Source organism: Panulirus ornatus, chromosome 2 (assembly GCF_036320965.1).
Source record: "Panulirus ornatus isolate Po-2019 chromosome 2, ASM3632096v1, whole genome shotgun sequence".
Classification (NCBI taxonomy): Eukaryota; Metazoa; Arthropoda; class Malacostraca; order Decapoda; family Palinuridae; genus Panulirus; species Panulirus ornatus.
The window spans coordinates 31260680-31282132 of NC_092225.1; the positions used below are offsets into that span (position 1 = coordinate 31260680).

At 46.3% G+C, this 21453-nt stretch overlaps 1 protein-coding gene across 3 annotated transcripts in view; it reads left to right on the forward strand.

The window, feature by feature from the left end:
• Positions 1 to 6901: 6901 nt before the first annotated feature.
• Positions 6902 to 21453, forward strand: part of LOC139755838 (popeye domain-containing protein 3-like) — a 340156-nt gene continuing 325604 nt past the window's right edge. For all 3 annotated transcript variants that reach the window (XM_071674468.1, XM_071674451.1, XM_071674458.1), the window contains exon 1: positions 6902 to 6992. The gene's annotated coding sequence lies outside the window, so the exon portion shown is untranslated. The remainder of the gene's footprint in view (positions 6993 to 21453) is intronic.

The following is a 21453-nucleotide window of genomic DNA, read 5'->3' on the forward strand; positions in this document are numbered from 1 at the left end:
GGCCAAGCTTAAGGTCGCCGCCACCCGTCCACCTCGGACTGGGAGACCCCAGCAAGCGCTATCACCTTCCATTCATTAACATTCTCCTTCACTGCACCTGAATGTCTTTGTCATTTCACCTACTCTGTAGAATGACCCATAATCTCCATTGAAATGTTACATCCATTTCATATGCGTTCACGAAACATTCGCAGTAAGAGTTTAAATTTAGACATGGTATATCGGCGGCCAGGTAACTTTCCCTTTCTAGTTGACATATTTATACAACTATTGGAACGAAACTAATTACTGGGCTTGAAAACCTGTTATATTTTTTGTATGTTTCTGGAGATTACATTATCCGAATGAGATATCCATGGGTATGGCGAGTCGTGTCTTTATAGCGAATGCTCAATGCCAAGGTTACTTTACTAACCACTCGACCGGAATCCATATCAGGCATGAGATCGTGAGGGGTTGCCGCTTCGAAGGCTGTACCTCTCTTTTGTCTTATCCTAAATTACTTTATGTCCCGTTTCCTGCTCCAGAAATAGATTTTTTATACGAATATATTTGTATTTATTCGTGGACATGTGTATTTCTTTATTTTATTTTTTGATAGGTATTCCAACTCTTGGTTCGTATTGACAAATTTTGTGGGATGAATTACGGTGTTATGGGACTGGAATTCTCATTAGTTACTGAAATAAAAGTTTCTTGGAAATTCACTAAAATAAAGAAATGTACATTTAAAAATTCATTAGCATTATGACCAAAGATTGAGAGAGTGTTCAAAAGTATCGGTTTTATGGTCTTTAGTGTCCATAAGAGAGCAACTCATTATACGTAGGTTACTAACTTAGTCTTTGCTAGGTGGACAGCCCACCTGCTCTCTCCATCTTCTGTATATACTTTACTGATCTTTGAGATTCTTCTGTTAATCCTGCTCTCTACATCTGTATATCCTTGTCTAATCTTGTAGCTTGTCAATCCTTTTATCTAACCTTTCTAACCTTCCAGTTGTCCCTTAGCACAGATATTCTTACGTCAAACAACAAAAAACAACGCATTTGGTATTACGATCGTGTGAATCCTAAGTTTGGCTGTAGTAGGGTACGAAGGGTGCGTCTAGTGATTTCCGACGCATTTGTGACGCATCAAAATTGTCAGACCTTCTCAGTGTAAGATATTCATATGTGTTGCAACTTACAGATGAGATGGTGATGACGGCACATACAGTTCGAGTGTGTGTGTGTGTGTGTGTGTGTGAAGGCAAGGGTAGGCTGACCTTGACGCTTGTGGTGAGACTTTCAACCTTCATTCACCTGTACACCCACCCACCCACCCACACACACACACACACACACACACACAAATGCATCTACACATGCACAGGAATTTCTCACATACAAATGCACTTCACTCACACCTTACACATATGCATTCCCTACAAGTACGCACCCGAAACATTCTCATTCATGATACACCTACGCGCTAGTCACTGTAGATACAAGTTATAACTCTCTTCTGACCAGGGAGATACGTACACAATCAGTGCTACTCGCTTAGGTGTTGGGAAAGGTATTTACGGTCGCACAGTAAGCCAGGACCACTGAGTATGACTGCGTATTTGCTGACCATGAACACACTCCTATTGACAAGAAAGAGATGCGCTATGAGCACACATGGGTTTGCTACATGTCGAGAATTCTTTGCTAACAGGAGTCTACTTTTAGCCGTTCAGTACCAGGCTTTGTGTCGATGCTTGCTAACCGTGATCACACACACCTGCTAGTTATGGGCGCACACCCCTGCTTGCCATGGGCATATGCACCTGTTAGACATGATAAAAACCTGCTGTCTGTGGTCACACACCTAGTTATGATCATCCACACCTGGTGCCATGGGCACGCACGTATGATGACACATGTGTAAGCTATGGGCAAACACACCTGCTAACTATTATCACTCCCGCTTATCATGGGAACACACCTGCTAGTTATGTTCACACACACCTGCTAGTATGGGCGAGGCTGTTTCATTAGGCGTAGAGTCTCGTCAAAGAACTCTCTCTCCAAAGGAGCCTACATTTCCCAGATACTGGAAGTAGCGTAGTATTAAATGGCTGCAAGAATCACAGAGTGGTTCTGGTTAAAATGGAATTAATCCTGGGTGATAATTTATGAATAATAAACATACTGGAGACAGTTGTTAAGAATAGATCTTCAATATCGTTGATGATGCTTCGTCTGGCTCAGGGATTACTTAGTATTCCATGACTTTAAGTGTTGTACACATCGGCATTGGTGATGGTGGTGCTGATACCGATGGCAGTAGTTGATTTTTCACTTTTACATTTTTTATGTTGTGAAGCCTGGAGTAGAATGTGTACTTGTGATCTAAGTTTACAATGGGTGACAAGTTCAAGATCTCCTCAGGCATCCTTAATGGTACTGCTGTTGACTTGTTCGTCTGTTTTGGCCTTGAATTCTACAGGTAGTTTGAAATCAAGCTCGCACAGGTTCGAATCCTGGTCACGTCAGCCAGTCCACAATACTTCCAGCCGTTCATCCTCCCGTAGATGCTAGTCGGCGAAATGGGTACTTGGCATAGGTTAGAATGTGTAGTTTGTGTACACAAGGTAACGGTTTGTATTTAGAAGGTTAAGAGACGGGGCTGTACGAGTGTAAAACTTCCCTTAATACCCAAATAGTTATCTATCCATTGTAACTTAGTATTTGTGCAGTAGGCTTTTGTCTTGAGATTAGGTTTTAGGCTGTTTTTGGTCCTCATTGTAAGTTATCAAAATAAAGTTTATTTGTTTAGATAAAAGCTGACACTTATGTTCGGTACGACAATTAGCTTCATACCACAGGCACATTTATACATTACAGACCAACGTGTACATAATTTCCTAGATATCAACAAGTTCTTTGTTTCTTATGAGTCATAGAAAACGTTCGTCATTTGTGTGGTAGACTTGTTTAGGTTTTGTCTCCATCACTCCAGTACTTGTATTCACCAGGTTTGTGTTGCTTGAGCTTTTGCAATCTCAACACTAGATGTTGCATTTTGGGAGAATCTATCAGTTACAACTGGCACGCCACTTGGTATTTATGAGAATCCAATATCAACCTCCGTATTGTTTATTGAATTTTATATGTGGATGGTCTCCTGATAGACACGATGATATACCTGGCAGTTTTTATACGCGTAACAAGTATCAAATATGACGATAATGCCCTTTTGTTCTCGAACTAAGATTTAACTCCGTATTTGCATATAACTCGTAGCTTTTATCTACAGTCTATATATTTAACAAGACCGCTGACGGGAAAGATCTGTGACCTCGTTGCTTCAGACGAATACAGGGTCTCCCTTCTTTCTTAATACGTTTCTCGGGTTTTTAGATCTAATCTAACATCTGGAGACTACGGGATGCAATGGTGTATCTCCACCGTATTAACGAAATGACATTATCTTCCCCCATAACAGCCTGTGGGAATGTGAGAAATACTTGGCGAAACGGAATGATTTATATGTGGCATTTCTGTGTTGGAAGAAAGCTTATGATAGGGTAGATAGATATGCCTCATGGACGGTGCTACGAAAATATAGTGTGGGGAAAAGCTACTAGAAACAGTGAAGTTTTTATCAAGAAAGTGAGGCTTGTGTGCGTGCAGGTTGAGGGAGGGTAAGTAATTCCAGGTGAAGGTTAGCTGCGGCAGGATTGTGTGATGTCACCATGGGTGTTTGATTTGTGTATAGATGTGATGAGGGAGGGAAATGCAAGGGTCTTAGAGATAGGGGCGGGTATGCAGTCTGTAGGGGATATGTTTTCCTGGGAAGTGGAATACTTTTTCTTTGCTTATGACTCAGTGCTGGTGGAAAAGAACCGCAGTTGGCGTCTGGGTTTAAGTGTGTTAGAGGAGAAAATTGAGAGTAAATGTGAATACAAGGAAAGTTATTAGGTTTAGCTATACAGAGAGACAGTAATGGGTGAGGGGGCGAAGGTCTTGGAAGTATTGAGAAATGTGTAGAAAGAGAGGTCACTCACTATCTTAGAGACGGAAGAATAACCTATCTGAACGTGTAGCAGTCCCAGCGATGATGAATGGATGCGAGGCATGGGCTGTGGATGAGAATGTACGGAAGAGGGTGGATGTGTTGGAAATAGAATGATTGATACAATATCTGGTGTGAGGAGAGGGTTGATCCGAGTTAAAAATGATATGGTAAGAGAGATCTGGTAATTAGAAGTGTTCTGGTGAGAGCATAAGAGGGTGTGTTGAAATAGTTTGGACATATGGAGAGAATGAGTGAGGAGAGGTTGACATAGAAGATATATATGAGAGGATGAGTAAGGAGAGGTTGACATAGAAGATATATGTGCAAGAAGTGGAGGGGTAAAGAAGGAGGAAACCAAACTAGAGGTAGAAGATAGATTGAATAAGATCTTGAGAACTCAGGGCCTGAACATGAAGGAGGGTAAAAGGCCTTGCATGGGATAGATTGGATTGGAGCGGTCTAGTACAAGAACGATTTCACGGTGACTGTTTAAATTACCTAACCTGACCCAGCCTATCCTTACCTTACCTCACTTTAAACGTTGATGGAAGAAAATTGCAATTGCCGTAATCGGAACCATCAGTCCTTAGTTTAGTATTGGGCTTTTCCCACATGTCTTGCTATATTTAGATTTGGCTTGTGCTGGTTTTGCTATGTTAAGCGCTTGGCTTTTTCCGTTGGTTTTGCTATATTTATTTAGCGCCTGGTTTCTTTGGGGGGTCTTAGCATTTAGCGCTTGGCTTCTTCCGGCGGGTTCTGCTATATTTAGGTCTAGGCTTCTTTTGCGGGTCTTGCTATATTTAGCTTTGGGCTTCTGCGGCGGGTCTTGCTATATTTAGCTCTGACATTGTAAGTGAATTGAATACACGAGTTGGGAAGAGTGGTGGAAGAATAGTGGTCCTTGAGACTAATTGATTCGTATTGTCTCGTTATGCAGTTAACGTTGTGTTCCGCGTCTTTTGTGTTGATTTGCAGTGTTGTGTCTTATTTGTTTAGTTTACGCTGTGTGTGCATCTTGTTTGTTTAGCTGTACAGTGTGTGCCGTGTCTTGTGTGTTAAGTGTACAATGTGTATTTGATCTTGTTTAGCTGATATTGTGTCGTGTGTTGAGTTTACACTTTGGTTTATATCTTGTTCGTTGAGTTTACACTGTGTTGTATGTGTTTAGTCGTGTGTTGAGTTTACACTATAATTGTATCTTGTTCGTTGAGTTTACATTGGTGTATGCGTTTAGTTTGCACTGCGAGTTATATCTTTAGTTTAACCTGTATGATGTGTCGTGTGTTTACACTGTGTGCTGTCTTGTGTGTTTAGTCTACTGTGTGTTGCCTGAAGTGTCTAGTGTGTGTTTTGCCAAGTGTGTCTAGAGTTTAGTGTGTTCAACAACTGGTAGTGAGTCGTGTGGTCAGTGTGGTGCAGTGTGCTGTCTTCCGTGCATACTGATGTGCGTGGGCCAGGTCTAGTGTGTGTCCAGCATGTTGTAGGTCTGGTGTGTGTTACGCTGTGTTTAGTGTATATGTAGTGACTAGTGTGTATTGTGTGGTATATCATATACCACACAGTCCACAGTAATCACATCATATACCGTATGAGTATTGTTTTGTATTGAACAAATTATGCCACATCGGACTGAATATAATCAAGCTTGGACCACCCCCTCCCCCTCCTCCCTCCTCATTATATGAGCATTTGTCACGAGGTTTGACCCCCCCTCCTCCCTACCCACCATCCCCCGCCTTCAAGGAAGACGTGACTCCTCAGTATACAGACAACATTGCGGAATCAAGTTCTGTCGGCACAATAGTATCAGTGTTTTAGATGTTAGTCTCCTGGATTATTTTGTGTATCTGATTGTTTCTGTCGGGTACACATAGGGAGAGGAGGAGGAGGAGGGGGGAAGTCCCAGAAGGTGGTCCCCCTTTAGTCATGAAGCCATGAGACGAGCCCCTGTCGTGTGAGGCAGGAAGGTACAGCCTGACTCCCTCTCCTGCACCTGCAGGATTGCGCCTCGTATTCCTAAAGTGGGATATTTTTATATTGACATGTTCGGTGTCTCAGATGCTGTCTAATGCTTTTGCCACTGAGCATTTTTGGTGTAAATCAGTTTGGGGCAATCATATCCTAGTTTGAAAGCGACATGAAGGAAAGTTTAGAAAAGGATTCCACATCTGATCACGATCATCATTATATCAGGAAGGATTCCCAGTATTTACGGTGTGACTCTCCACACGTGATGTAGCACAACTCATCCAATTGTGATCCTGCTGGTGTGACCAGTGAACTGATTATACATTGGCCGTTTTCCCTGGTGGATCCTGTGAACTGACGACTTAGTGTTGTAGATGTAAACTTCCACAACTCAACCTGCTCTATGTGGTCGTCTGTATCAATTCAGAAAGCATTGAAGAAAGTTGGAAGTTGTGAATGTTTTTGTGATGCTGTGGAAGGTGCCATGAAACTCACTATAACAGACGACTTCACCTTACCATAGTCTCAGGGTCGACCAATCTGTAAAGTTATCGCTGGAGGGCTGGACCTGTGCGCCTCGTTTTCTTCGTTTGCTACATCTGGCGAGTCTTAGGTATTATGTTATGGTCTTCACCATATCCTAAATGGTAGAATTGCGATGATCCCCTCATCTACGACTGACCCTGAGCCTTATATTTTGTCAGTCTTAGTGTGGATCATGTTTGATGGAGGGCGTTGCTGTGGAATATGTATGGAAGGTCCAGGATCGAGGCAATAACACCAGTTGCCAATTACATGAAGGCTACGTTTGAATCCTCGAGCTCCCAGTGCTTCTCTGTTTCTCTTCTTATTACTAAACTTATTATTTTTGTTTTGATGATGTTGTGGAAAGGCTACCAGTGGTGTGTTATCCCCCATTTATTCGTGTCCTTCATTTCGTTATGAGATTTGGCGCCTTGGAGACCGTTCTTATTAAGGTGAGGAAGAGAGACGGATGTGATTGCAGATCTTGTAGTTTTGTCTAATGTTAGATCATCAACGATTTCAGTGCTTTATAGCCTAGTGTGTCATGGGATCCACTGGAGGACGTTGCTGTATCGCAGGTAATGGTAATGTATTAGGTCCAGGCTGGGGCAGGTGAGGTTGTACCTCATTTGATGTATGATAACTGTACAAACCAACCACCTCGAGTCGTTACAAATGTTGGTAGCTCTCGTGAGGGTAACTGTCGTTGAGTGGCTATATATATATATATATATATATATATATATATATATATATATATATATATATATATCCTGTATAGTTCTGATGAAGACTGAGGATTAGATCGTGTGGTGTACGTAAGAGCTAGGGTTTGTAAAGCGTTACTGTGTGATAGTTAAGTCTTGAGCCATAATTGATTTGGATGGTTGGGTTTTTGATAGTCATTCATCGAAAAGAAAAATCACTTAACTGATAAGTCAATTTACAACATATTAAACATGTAGAGCTGCAGGATGTTCTGCAGTTTGATAATGCTCACAAGCCCCTTATGAACTTACGTATCAATAAGTGTAAAGTTTTACACTCCAGCAGTAAAAAGCGAACCCACATTCTATTATGGCCTCTGTTGCGCTGCTTAACGTAAACGAGGTACAAGATTTAGGTTCAGTAATTTTGGATGACTTAAAGCCAAGTGAACATTACATAAAAGCTGTAAAAAAAAAGATGAAAATTTAAGCCTCATAGTTTGGGCATTCATATGCGTCCTCACCTTTAATGTTGTTTTCAGATTGGGTTGGCTTTACCTCCTGTCTCGATGATTCCCGGTCTGAGAAACAGCAGCTCTACTGAAGGTATATATATCCACCTGACTTTGTACTTATTTAGATACGGGTATTCAGAATCCTCAGAAGCTTCGACCGCCTTGATCTCAGACCAGACCAGTCGGATGTAGCCCGTAGTAATGGATACAAATTTCTTTCGAAGCGTTTTGCTTTAAGATGAAGTGGTTTGTTTCCCGACATGCTTGTTAAATTATGGAATGACCTAGTGATAAGAACAGCTGGAAGGAACACTGTAAATGAATCTAAAAATAGACTGATACCTTGTTCCCGTCCAAGGCCGATCTTATTTACGTCTCTTATTATAAACATTGTTATTTGCTCTGCTCTCTCTCTCTCTCTCTCTCTCTCTCTCTCTCTCTCTCTCTCTCTCTCTCTCTCTCTCTCTCTCTCTCTCTCTCTCTCTCTCTCTCTCTCTCTCTCTCTCTCTCTCACCACCTTGCTCCTGAAGTCGTCTGTCATCATAGAGAACTTCGAATAGACCCAGTTGTCTGTTGCTGTCTGCATTCCTTTCCTTTCCCAAATTTTGTATAGAAATATTCACTCACCGATGTCGTGTTAGAGAAAATCTTTATTTTGTACCGACAAACATGATGACAAAATTGTCAATCACGATTTCAGGCAAACAAATTACGTGACTGTTTGGGTATCAGTAGCATTACCAGGTGTAATGGTGTTATTATGTGTATCACCTCATAATCTTTATGGCCTGTCCCTAGAGGGATGGGCTTACGTTTCATGCGTCCGTGATTACCATTCATTAGATATCTTTATGACGTTAGAGATGAGGATGTTTGTCAACAGTGTAGGTGATGTGGGATGGTGTGTGGCGGGCTGCTGTGGTTAAGGAGGTAGGATCCCCTCCCCCCCGTACCATCCCTACACTGCGCTCCATTACATCACTGTACCATCCCTACACTGGACTACCATCACTACGACTGTACCATCCCTACACTGCGCTACCATCACTACGACTGTACCATCCCTACACTGGACTACCATCACTACGACTGTACCATCCCTACACTGCGCTACCATCACTACCACTTTACCATCCCTACACTGCGCTACCATCACTTCCATTGTACCATCCCTACACTGGCCTACCATCACTACCATTTTAAACCACCCCTAACTGGCCTACCACCCACTTCCATTGTACCATCCCTACATGGCCTACCATCACTACCACTATACCTCCCTACATTGGCCTACCATCATTACCACTGTACCATCCTACATGGCCTACCACCCACTGCCACTGTACCATCCCTACACTGGCCTACCATCACTGCCACTGTACCATCCCTACACTGGCCTACCATCATTCCCACTGTACCACCCCTACACTGGCCTACCTCACTGCACTGTCCCACTGGCCTACCATCACTACCACTATACCATCCCTACATTGGCCTACCATCATTACCACTGTACCATCCTACACTGGCCTACCATCATACCACTTACCACCCCTAAAATTGGCCTACCTCACTCCCACTATACCTTCCCTACATTGGCCTACCTTTCCATTTACCACTGTACCATCCCTACACTGGCCTACCATCACTGCCACTGTACCATCCCTACACTGGCCTCCCATCATACCACTGTACCATCCCTACATTGGCCTCCCAAATCATTCCCACTGTACCATCCCTAAAACTGGCCTACCATCACTGCCACTGTACCATCCCTACACTGGCCACCATTCATTTGCCACTGTACCATCCTACACTGGCCTACCATCATTACCACGGTACCATCCCTACATTTGGCCTACCATCACTGCCACTGTACCACTGGCCTACCATCACTACCACTATACCATCCCTACATTGGCCTACCATCATTACCACTGTACCATCCCTACACTGGCCTACCATCACTACCACTATACCATCCCTACATTGGCCTACCTTTCATTACCACTGTACCATCCCACATGGCCTACCATCACTACCACTATACCATCCCTACATTGGCCTACCATCACTACCACTATACCATCCCTACATTGGCCTACCATCACTACCACTATACCATCCCTACATTGGCCTACCATCATTACCACTGTACCATCCCTACACTGGCCTACCATCACTGCCACTGTACCATCCCTACACTGGCCTACCATCACTACCACTGTACCATCCCTACATTGGCCTACCATCATTACCACTGTACCATCCCTACACTGGACTACCATCACTGCCACTGTACCATCCCTACATTGGCCTACCATCATTACCACTGTACCATCCCTACATTGGCCTACCATCATTACCACTGTACCATCCCTACACTGGCCTACCATCACTGCCACTGTACCATCCCTACACTGGCCTACCATCACTACCACTGTACCATCCCTACATTGGCCTACCATCATTACCACTGTACCATCCCTACACTGGCCTACCATCACTGCCACTGTACCATCCCTACACTGGCCTACCATCACTACCACTGTACCATCCCTACATTGGCCTACCATCATTACCACTGTACCATCCCTACACTGGCCTACCATCATTACCACTGTACCATCCCTACACTGGCCTACCATCACTACCACTGTACCATCCCTACATTGGCCTACCATCATTACCACTGTACCATCCCTACACTGGCCTACCATCAGTACCACTGTACCATCCCTACATTGGCCTACCATCATTACCACTGTACCATCCCTACACTGGACTACCATCACTACGACTGTACCATCCCTACACTGCGCTACCATCACTGCCACTGTACCATCCCTACATTGGCCTACCATCACTACCACTGTACCATCCCTACACTGGCCTACCATCAGTACCACTGTACCATCCCTACATTGGCCTACCATCATTACCACTGTACCATCCCTACACTGGCCTACCATCATTACCACTGTACCATCCCTACACTGGCCTACCATCACTACCACTGTACCATCCCTACATTGGCCTACCATCACTACCACTGTACCATCCCTACATTGGCCTACCATCATTACCACTGTACCATCCCTACACTGGCCTACCATCACTACCACTGTACCATCCCTACATTGGCCTACCATCATTACCACTGTACCATCCCTACACTGGCCTACCATCACTACCACTGTACCATCCCTACATTGGCCTACCATCATTACCACTGTACCATCCCTACACTGGACTACCATCACTACCACTGACGATCTTACGGTACCACCGTTCCATCTCGGCCGCATCATCACTACCATCCTTGACTACCGTTCCATCCCGGCCGCATCATCACTACCATCCTTGACTACCATTTAGAACCATACAGCCCACCGTTCCTTGTGATGATCATTATGTTACTGCTACTGTTCCTTTCGCCTCCCGTCGCTACTTTCAGTGATGCTTGTGGTGTTTACTCCTGCAGCATCTACTAAGTAGTGAGGTGGTCTGCCACAACCACAACTCTTAAAACAGTTGTAGTACTCTCAGTACTACTTTACATTTACCATTTCTACAAACATTACTATCACTACTACTTGTTCTGCTGGTAATGGTTCTACCACCACCGTACTACTACTATTATTGCTACTACTACTACTACTACTACTACTAATGTTACTATTTCTACCACTACTACTACTACTACTACTACTACTACTACTACTACTACTACTACTACTGCTGCTGCTGCTGCTTCTGTAACTACTACTATCACCACAACCACAGCTACCATTACTATTCTACTACTACTATAACAGCTAGTGTTACCGAATTTCTACTACATTAACTATTGGTACAACAACAAGAGCATATACTTCTACTAACTACACTACTACTACTACTACTACTACTACTACTACTACTACTACTACTATTCTTCTGTGACTACTATTAAAACCACTTTAGTTCCTCCTGCAACCCTGACCATCCCAGACACGGCTGACGACGACCGGTGTCATCCATCAGGTAACACAGTGTTGCCCTCGGCCTACTGTACGTTGCTGCTGTGGGATTACTTTGTGTTTCTGTGGGGTTGATTTGTGTTTTTTTGGGTTTACGGTGTTTTGCTGTGGGGTTGTTCTTTCTTGCTCTAGTGTTGCTTCATGATGATGTGGTAGGTGGTGATATATATGTCGCTCTGATAATAGTCTGTGAGTTGCTGTGTTAGTGGTCTGTATGAGGCCTTGGTAGTGGTCTCGACAGTGCTGTGTTAGTGGTCAGTAAGGCGCTATGTTAGCGGTCAATTTAGTGATGTGTTAGTGGCCTGGATGATGCTGTGTTGGTGGTTATCATATTGCTGTGTTAGTGGTCAGTATGGGGTTGTGTTAGTGGTCTGTTTGGTACTATGTTAGTGGTCTGTATGAGGCTGTGATGATGGTCTTCAGGGGGTCTGTAACAGTGGTATGTTTGGTACGGCCACACCCACGGCGCCCCTTCAGCACAACCGTCACTTACTCCCGGACTGAGGCACGAGCCACACACCTCCCTCATACAGGGGCTCCACATTGTCCCGGCAGCCCCGCACCTCTGCTGGGCTCCTGCTTCACCTCATGCATCTCCACCAGCACCGTGGGACTCCTGCCAAGCCTTTTTTTGTTACATTTCAGCGTAACTCAGTTGATCGCTCCAACCTGTCACAGTCTTGCACCTTCGGGAGAGATATGCTCTGGCCTCATCACCTGCCTCCCCTTCTCTGTCTTACATAATAGAATATTGTGTCCATATCTCTCTTCCAGTTCCATCACCACGCATAACTGAACCACAACACTCCCCAAAATTGAACACCGCTGAACATACTTTAGTTTTGGCTTTATATGCAGTGTGAACAGCTTCCTGAATATTTCGTTATTCATGGATTTGAACACTAATGTTTGCCAACGTACAGTTTGCCTCTCAGTGGGGCTCTGCTGACAGGTAAGGGGCGATGCCATAATCCAGTTTTCTCTCACACACAGGTTTCCTGCAGCTTATTTCCTGCTGGATGATATTCGTATCAACTCCTTCTTTCACTCTGTCCCTGTCTTATTACTTTGCAGTTACTCGGGTTGAACTGTTTAGTCTGTCTTGGTCCCCTTGTAGATTGATGCAATCTTCTTCGCTTTTCACTTCCCTCATGACCTTTGAATCATCTGCAAATATATTCAGGTAGGACTCCACACCTGGTTAGTCTTGTACGTAAATCAATAAGAGTGATGGTCTAGGAACAGAAGACTTTTGTCCCTCACTCGTAACTTCAATCTATTTCGAGAAGGCGTCCCCTGATATCCGTCCTTTGTTACGTTCCTGTGACGTAATGACTCCGTCGGTGTCTTCCCTTGATTCCTACCTGATGATCCAGCTTCTTAATTAGCCTCACATGAATGTTACACCCATGTTACCCCCGTCTCTCAACGCTGTATGTATATATGTATGTACAATGTCTATATTTTTTTTAGTGGACAAACACTAAAGGTGGAGAGATTGTATAATTGTGGACTGAAAGCCAGTAGCCCACGTGTGAGTGAGGCAGAAAGAAAAAAGTAGCCACCTGGGACAAAGAAAAAAGTTGACAGCTACTTTGAAGTGTTGGCTCACTGCGCAGGCGTCGCGAACCCTCCCAATACCCAGGCGAGAGAGAGACGACACTTGTGAAGCAGGGAGACTGTCAGCATCACTTGACCCTGTGCCTACGCTGCGGAGGAACAAGTGTGGGCAGCAGTTCCTCACCGTGAAGTGTGTTACATATGGCCTCTCGTGGTCGCCCGCCGGGTGGAGCAGCCGGGCTCCTCATGCGAGGTCTGGGCTCCCAAGAGCACTCCACTCCTCTAGTATATCCCGGCTGGAGGGGTGTCGGCCCCACTCTGGTGCTGCCGGGGTTATGAATAATGGAGGCAGACTAATGTGCTTCATTAACAGTGGCATTAATCTCTCGCCTGATAAGGCTGTTTGTCAAATGGCAACACGGTTGCCATTTTTATTCGTTGTGTTGAATGTTGACCTGAAACTTTATGATGTGAATTTTTGATATATATATATATATATATATATATATATATATATATATATATATATATATATATATATATATATATATATATATATATATATATGAGCTGAATAGCAGTTGGGAGTGAAAGATGTCATCAGGAAACAGTTATCAGTTAAGGAGCAGCAGATCAGAAGGGCTTCCGAGGGAAGAGTTGTTAAGGCTGATGTAAAGACACGTGAGAAACTGAAGGACAAGTTCTGAAGTGCTATCACGGTGGAAGGCACTGTAGTCCCACCACCAGTGGGAAGGAACGGGGAGGAGGTCTTTGTCTTCATTGAGATATTGAGAAAAGACACTTAATGCTAATGGGACTTGACCTGTACAAGCCTCATGGTCCTGATGATACGTCACCATATGTGCTGAAGATGTGTGCAGATTCACCTGGTAAATCTCGTGAAATGTTGCTCAAGATGTCGCTGGAGAAAGGCGAAGTGCCACGGCTGTGGATGAGGGCGAACGTCATACCTGTCTTTTAGAAAGGACACCGGAAAGAAGCGTCAAATTGTGGGCCAGTCCCCCCGACGAATGTGGTCTGTGAGGAAAATGCAATCATAAAACAAATGGATGACTTCCTGTATAGAAGACATGACATGAGAGACGACACGGTTTTGGGGAAAGCAGGTCATGTGTAACGATCCTCTTAGACATCTGTGAGTGGCCTGGCCTCTGACTTAGAAATGACAGAAGGCTGGATGGAGTGTCTGTATCTGGTGGAATGCAACGAAAGCATTTGACACTGTACTGCATGTGAGGCTGATAAAGAATTTGTATCACCAAGCAGGTATAAGGGGGATCCTCTTTCAGTATATCAACTGACTGTTATATTATTCTCTTGTGTCTCCCCTGATGATGTAATTATTACACGAAAGTGCACTTGGGAACTTTTCGTGTTTCATTTTCCCCTTGGACTCATAGGAATATATATATATATATATATATATATATATATATATATATATATATATATATATATATATATATATATATATATATATATATAAGTGGAGGGTTTGGGCCTGAACATCTGGAAGGGGAGGAGGTTGCGAGGCACGCACGGGAGAGAGCGAATTGGAGCGGTGTGGTATACATGGGACGACATGTCAGTGGCCTGAGCCAGAGCTTATGAAGCAGTTGCGGCAAACCATGGAAAGGTCTTTGGGTTCTGCTTTTGGATAAGGAGCTGTGGTATTGGTGCATCACACAAGACAACTTGGGAATGGATGTGATCGAATGAGGCCTGTTCTCCGCCAGTTCGTGGCGTGATATCCTGATTAATGATGCGCTTATTATTACTCATTTCTTGATCCAGGGAGAGAAATACCTTTGTGCTCCAGCCAGGGTCGTGCGGTAACGATCCAGGGTCGCCCCGTCGTGCTCCAGGGTCGTACCGTCGTGCTCAAGGGTCGTACCGTCGTGCTCCAGGGTCGTACCGTCGTGCTCAAGGGTCGTACCGTCGTGCTGTAGATGTTAACATTCGTGACCACTTCTCCTACCAGGAAATGTGACTTACTCATTTTGTTTTCAAGAGAAAGGGAGTTACTAATAGCTTAGAAGCTCTCCTTCCTCGTATAACATTAGCTGTGTGGTGTAACATAGGATAACATGAGCCATCTAGTACAACATGAGCAGGTCCGAGAAGCGTTAAAGGACGGCATGGGATGTGCAGGTCTCACAGCGGATGGTCGGGGTGAAGGAAGGCGTGGAGGGACGGTGGTGGTGTGTGTGGCGGTGGTGGTGGTGTGGCGTGTGTGTGGCGGTGGTGAAGGTGTGTGATGGTGGTGGTGGTGTGTGTGTGTGTGTGTGTGTGTGTGTGTGGATCGGCGGTGGTGGTGGTGTGGCGTGTGTGTGGCGGTGGTGAAGGTGTGTGGTGGTGGTGGTGTGTGTGTGTGTGGATCTGCGGTGGTGGTGGTGTGTGTGTGCAGCGGTGGTCATGTCTGATCCTGACGTGTGCCACTTACTGACCCAGCTGACACGTTCTCCTTTGTTGTGGGTAATGAAGGGTGAGGCCCACGAGTGGCACCCGTGGAGGAGGAGGAGGTCTGGAGGAGGAGGAGGGGGACGTGGCATAGGGGTAGATGGAATAAGAGCTGTGGGAAAGGTGGAAGAGGATGTAGTACTGACTGCAGGGTTGGGATGGCGGTGGGAGGGTTGGAGTTAATTGTGTGGAGTTACAGCCGGCTGGAGTAAGAACTGTGGTGGAAGAGGAGTGTGGAGCGAGACTGAGTGGAGGAAAGGTCATGGGATGGAGGAGGATGGCGTAAAGGAGTTCAGATGATGGCATGAGGAGTACAGAAGGTCAGATATACATTATAAGGAACACGAGAAAGTTCGGGGAGAGTCGGGAGGAGGCGGCCATACAGAGGGGAGTGTAGAGGACAAGATTTACCATCTCGTGTAACAAAGAAGTTGGTATCAAGATGGGCGTTGTCGGTATCTCGAGTGAAGCAGATAACGTCATTGATAATATAAAGACCCACCCATGGGTCCTCACACCCACCCACGGGCCCTCACGGCCATCCACGGGCCCTCACGCCCATCCACAGGCCCTCATTCTCACCCTGCTAAACTCCCGGGGACGAATGTGGCACAGATATGTCAGTGAGGGAGAGCGTTACGTGAGACGTGGCCAGTAATGGACATCATTACCGAGCCTTCGTTGCTACACAGGTCGTCGGTAGATTATGACTCGACATTTGCTTAGGGAAGACCTGGTCGAATGTGGTCGAGACGAGCATCGTCTGCCACCCATACTATCATTTTTTGCCACCCACACTATCATCGTCTGCCACCCACACTGTTATCTTCTGCCACCCACACTATCATCGTCTGCCACCCACACTGTTATCTTCTGCCACCCACACTGTCATCGTCTGCTTAACTGTGAACCCTTAACAACGTATATTGTCAATAATCTTTCCTAACCCAGAATGTCTGCCTCTCTGCCGTTAGGTTCACTTCACTTCCATGATGGAAGTCAACAGGCTGAGAATGAGAGTAAGAGTCAGAGCTGCAGCAGACCCCCCCTCAGCCATGGGCCAAGCCAAAAGGGAAAGAAAATCAGATTACAAGTCCTTCACTCCAGGGAGAAGACGTCCAGTGGACATTACAGGCAGCTGTGCAGCATATCTGTAGCTCGGTGGGGTCTGTTTATATGATTCAGTGTTCAGTAATAATGTCACCCAGGCACTGGAGGATGAAGGATTTAGAACCCAGTGTCCCCCAGATAGCAACGAAAGAACATCAGATCCCAACAGGACTCTGAGTCTGGAATGCATCAAAAATAGAAAGAATTAAACCTGGGCAAACCCCGTAGCCTGCTGGCAGGTTATACATATAGCACTAAAAACACGTTTCGAGAAAATCACTCACATCAGAACACCTACGCCATACGCCTGTACACACATCAGTCTTCTCTTCCATTTCAAACTCTCCCTTCCCGTGTCCCACGTCTTCCTCCTCTCCTGTAACCACTCTATTAAGAATGAAGAAAACAGGAGGCCAGGTGGTCTGGCTCGGGCGGGGCAGCGGCCTCAGTGGGGCCACCGGTGTTCCTCCCATGGCTTGCTCTCCGGTGTTGGTTCTTGTGTCGTCGCAGCTCCGGAGAGCGGCGAGGGATTGCCTTTCCTGTCATGCTCCTTCTTCTCTTGACTGCACCTGAGCCAGGAATATTAATAAACATAAGCTTCCCTTAGGTTGTGTGTGTGTGTGTGTGTGTGTGTGTGTGACGGATGGCCATCAGCTGGTCTTAAGAACCAGGTTCCCTGATTATTGAAGATTTTCGTGATTAATTCCACAGCTCGGGACGATGATCCATATCAAGAGGAGGGTCACTTTACTCCATGTTTCAAGGTTTCAAGACCAAACCAGACCTTGATACCCGTGGATGTAGAAGGCCCCGGGATGACCGCCTCTGTATGTGGTTTACAGATTAGTGTCGTTCGGTATTGTGGTCGGGATTACTGCGGGAGATGTGTGGGCCTGGGATTACCACCGTCTGTAGCCTCGTGCTGGACACGCCCGCTCTGTGGAATTACTGCAATGAGACGGTTGGAAGGTCTTGGCTGCACCATACGTGGGCAGCAAGGCAGAACCTGGGGAGCCGTGCTGGGGGAGGCAGGGGAGCCGTGCTGGGGGAGGCAGGGGAGCCGTGCTGGGGGAGGCAGGGGAGCCGTGCTGGGGGAGGCAGGGGAGCTCTGCTGGGGGAGGCAGGGGAACCGTGCTGGGGGGTGGGGGGCATGGGAGCCGTGCTGGGGGAGGCAGGGGAGCCGTGCTGGGGGAGGCAGGGGAGCTCTGCTGGGGGAGGCAGGGGAACCGTGATGGGGTAAGAAGGGGAGCCGTGCTGGGGGGTGGGGGGCATGGGAGTCGTGCTGGGGAGGCAGGGGAGCCGTGCAGAGGAGATAGGGGAGCCGTGCTGGGGGAGGGAGGCAAGGCAGGGGACATCCTCCCCGGCTGGCACCATGGACGACCCTTGTGGACAATCCAGTTTTACGCCTCATCAACTCTCGGGTCATTTGTTCATTTCCAACTACTTAGCTCTTCTTTGTGTGGCCCACCGGAAACCGCTCTTTACGTCATATTATCGCTCTCTACCAACGCTTTTATGGAGTACATGATGTATAATGATACGTGCAGGAGGATGTATGATGTTACGTACAGGAGGATGTATGATGATACGTACAGGAGGATGTATGATGATACGTACAGGAGGATGTATGATGATACGTACAGGAGGATGTATGATGATACGTACAGGAGGATGTATGATGATACGTACAGGAGGATGTATGATGATACGTACAGGAGGATGTATGATGATACGTACAGGAGGATGTATGATGATACGTACAGGAGGATGTATGATGATACGTACAGGAGGATGTATGATGATACGTACAGGAGGATGTATGATGATACGTACAGGAGGATGTATGATGATACGTACAGGAGGATGTATGATGATTCCTTCAGAAGGTTATTAAATGATCTTTATTTTGAATTTGATTTACTTGCGTAGTGATGTTTGTGTGGGTGGTGGCCCAGTTGAGGCCCGGGAGAAAGGCCGAGTTCCGGTAGACTTGAACGCTCGGCCAACACCTCACACATCCACGGACCACCGGGGTCTTTGATACTTAATATTGGTCTTTCCACACACACACACACACACACACACACACACACACACAGACGGACACTGAAGCAGCCATGACTCGCTTGTACTTGAGAAATCATGACGTGTAACGGGTTGGGTGACAGTGGAGGCGATATGTCAAGTATGTACCGGATAATTAGCCCCAGACGCCACGCCAGGAGAACCCTACTGCCAGCGTTACGTGGAGCACGTGTGTGTGTGTGTGTGTGTGTGTGTGTGTGTTGTTACTGATCAAACAAAGAATATTAATAGAATTGATGACAATACCTCAGTCCCGCCTGCATTTGACGGTTCCTTCTTCCTGCGTTCGCTCGTCTCGCCAACACATACCATTCTCTCTCTCTCTCTCTCTCTCTCTCTCTCTCTCTCTCTCTCTCTCTCTCTCTCTCTCTCTCTCTCTCTCTCTCTCTCTCTCTCTCTCCTCCATTTTCTCGTTCTTGCCTATACTCTCATATTTGATTCTTCCTGACTCATGATATGTCTTTACGACATTAAACTTATGTTTCGTCCTTGATTCGCTCTTGCTAGGTTCGTCCTCCATTCTCTAGTTCGTCTTCAAACTCCTGGTTCGTCCTCCGTCTCTTGGTTCACCCCTCGTTTCTTGGTTCGTTCGCTGTCTCCCGGTTAGTCCTTGTCGTCCTTTGACTGGCTTCGCCTCCCTCGTTCCTCCCGCCTGCTACTCCTGAAGCGGTGTTGCACCTGAGCGTGTATGCAAATGACGCGTGACGTACACACCCACACATGAATAATGCTCTTACTCAAATTCCTCAAAGATAAGATTCTGTTGAAGCTCACCGATGCATCACTTGTTGCTTTCTCTTAGGTATTCTCGAGGAATCCTGCCTCCATCTCCCGGATTTTCAGAATTGGTCAGAAAGAGGATACAGTGTAGGATGTGAGGATCTCTCTACACGACACAGGATACCAGTGTATCTTACTGATGAACATGACACTCCTGTGTCGTCCTCGCCAGGCAGAACTTATGTCACATGTGAAGGACAGACTCGAGGCCGCTCGCCACAGGTGTGTAGCGGGTGTGCGGGAGTGCACTGGTGTCAAATTAGACCTTGGGCCGTGCACCGCAGGTGTGTCTCAGGGGAAACCTTGGAACTCAGCCACCAGAGTGACAGCTTCTGTTATCGTCCACTACCACCCGCCCCGCGATCTGCCGTCCTCCTGGTGACCCGGCCGGTATACCTCACATGTCAGCCACGGGGTCGCATCCGACGGTAATACTGCACACTGTCTATGTCCGAGATGCGCCCAGAACAACGCACCACGTTTTCTGATTTGGTTCTCATAAAGGAGCACCAGTGGGAGGGTGGGGACAGGTCACATACAGTGGTGCCAGTGGGAAGGTGGGATTAGGTCACATACAGTGGTGCCAGTGGGAAGGTGGGATCAGGTCACATACAGTGGTGCCAGTGGGAAGGTGGGATCAGGTCACATACAGTGGTGCCAGTGGGAAGGTGGGATCAGGTCACATACAGTGGCGCCAGTGGGAGGCTTGGTTCAGGTCACATATAGTGGCGCCACTGGGAGCTGGGGTCAGGTCACTAAGTAGTGGAGGACGTACAAGTACGTTTGTCACTGGACTTTAAGCACTGAGGTTGTAGGTGGAGCCCCTCCCTCCCAGCGGTCCGGCGGGTGGAGGTAGACATGTTATTTTTGGTGGTCATTTAGCCTTGTATTCCCCTGTGGCGTGGGGTCCAGATAGCGGGCCAAGGTCGCTGGTGATGACGGCGGTGAATCTACATTTTCCCCTCTCCTTCTCATGGGTGGGGAAACATCTGCAAAATGATATGTGAAACATGTGGGTCCTGGAGCACATCATAACCGTAAAAGCGATGGTCTCGGAGCAGAGGGTGGCATAAAAAGGTGCAGCAGGGACGACGATCCAGTTCACAACTTGGTTTAAAGTTTCTTATTTTTGTTGTGTTGGGCGGGTGCTCCCGGGCGCCTGGCTGGATGTTGCCTTGAATAATAGGCAGGAGTTTCCACGAGAGTTTTATGACCTTAGAGACCGTTTGGTTCCTAAGAATAGACTTCGCCCGAAGGAGACTAAGGTGTGTGTGTCTGTGATGTCCAGCTTTATTTTAAGATGTAGTAGTAGTTATGGCTGGGTCATTTGCTGGAGGCCAGGGAGAGGACATACCTTGGTCAAGTCAGACACCATCTGTGTAAAGCTCCCCTCCTCTGTGTACGAAGGGGCTACAGCACACACACACACACACACACACACACACACACACACACACACACACACACACACACACACACACACACACATTTTCGTTGGTTCAGCTGGTGAGGGTGAGAACAGGTTGAGGCGTGGAGCGACCTCTGTAGTAGCTGGACCAGCCAGGCCTCCTTGTTGATTTTCAGTTAAGATCTGTTTACTGTGGTAAGCGGAAGTCAATAATATCTAAAAGGAAGGTCAATAGATACAACAAT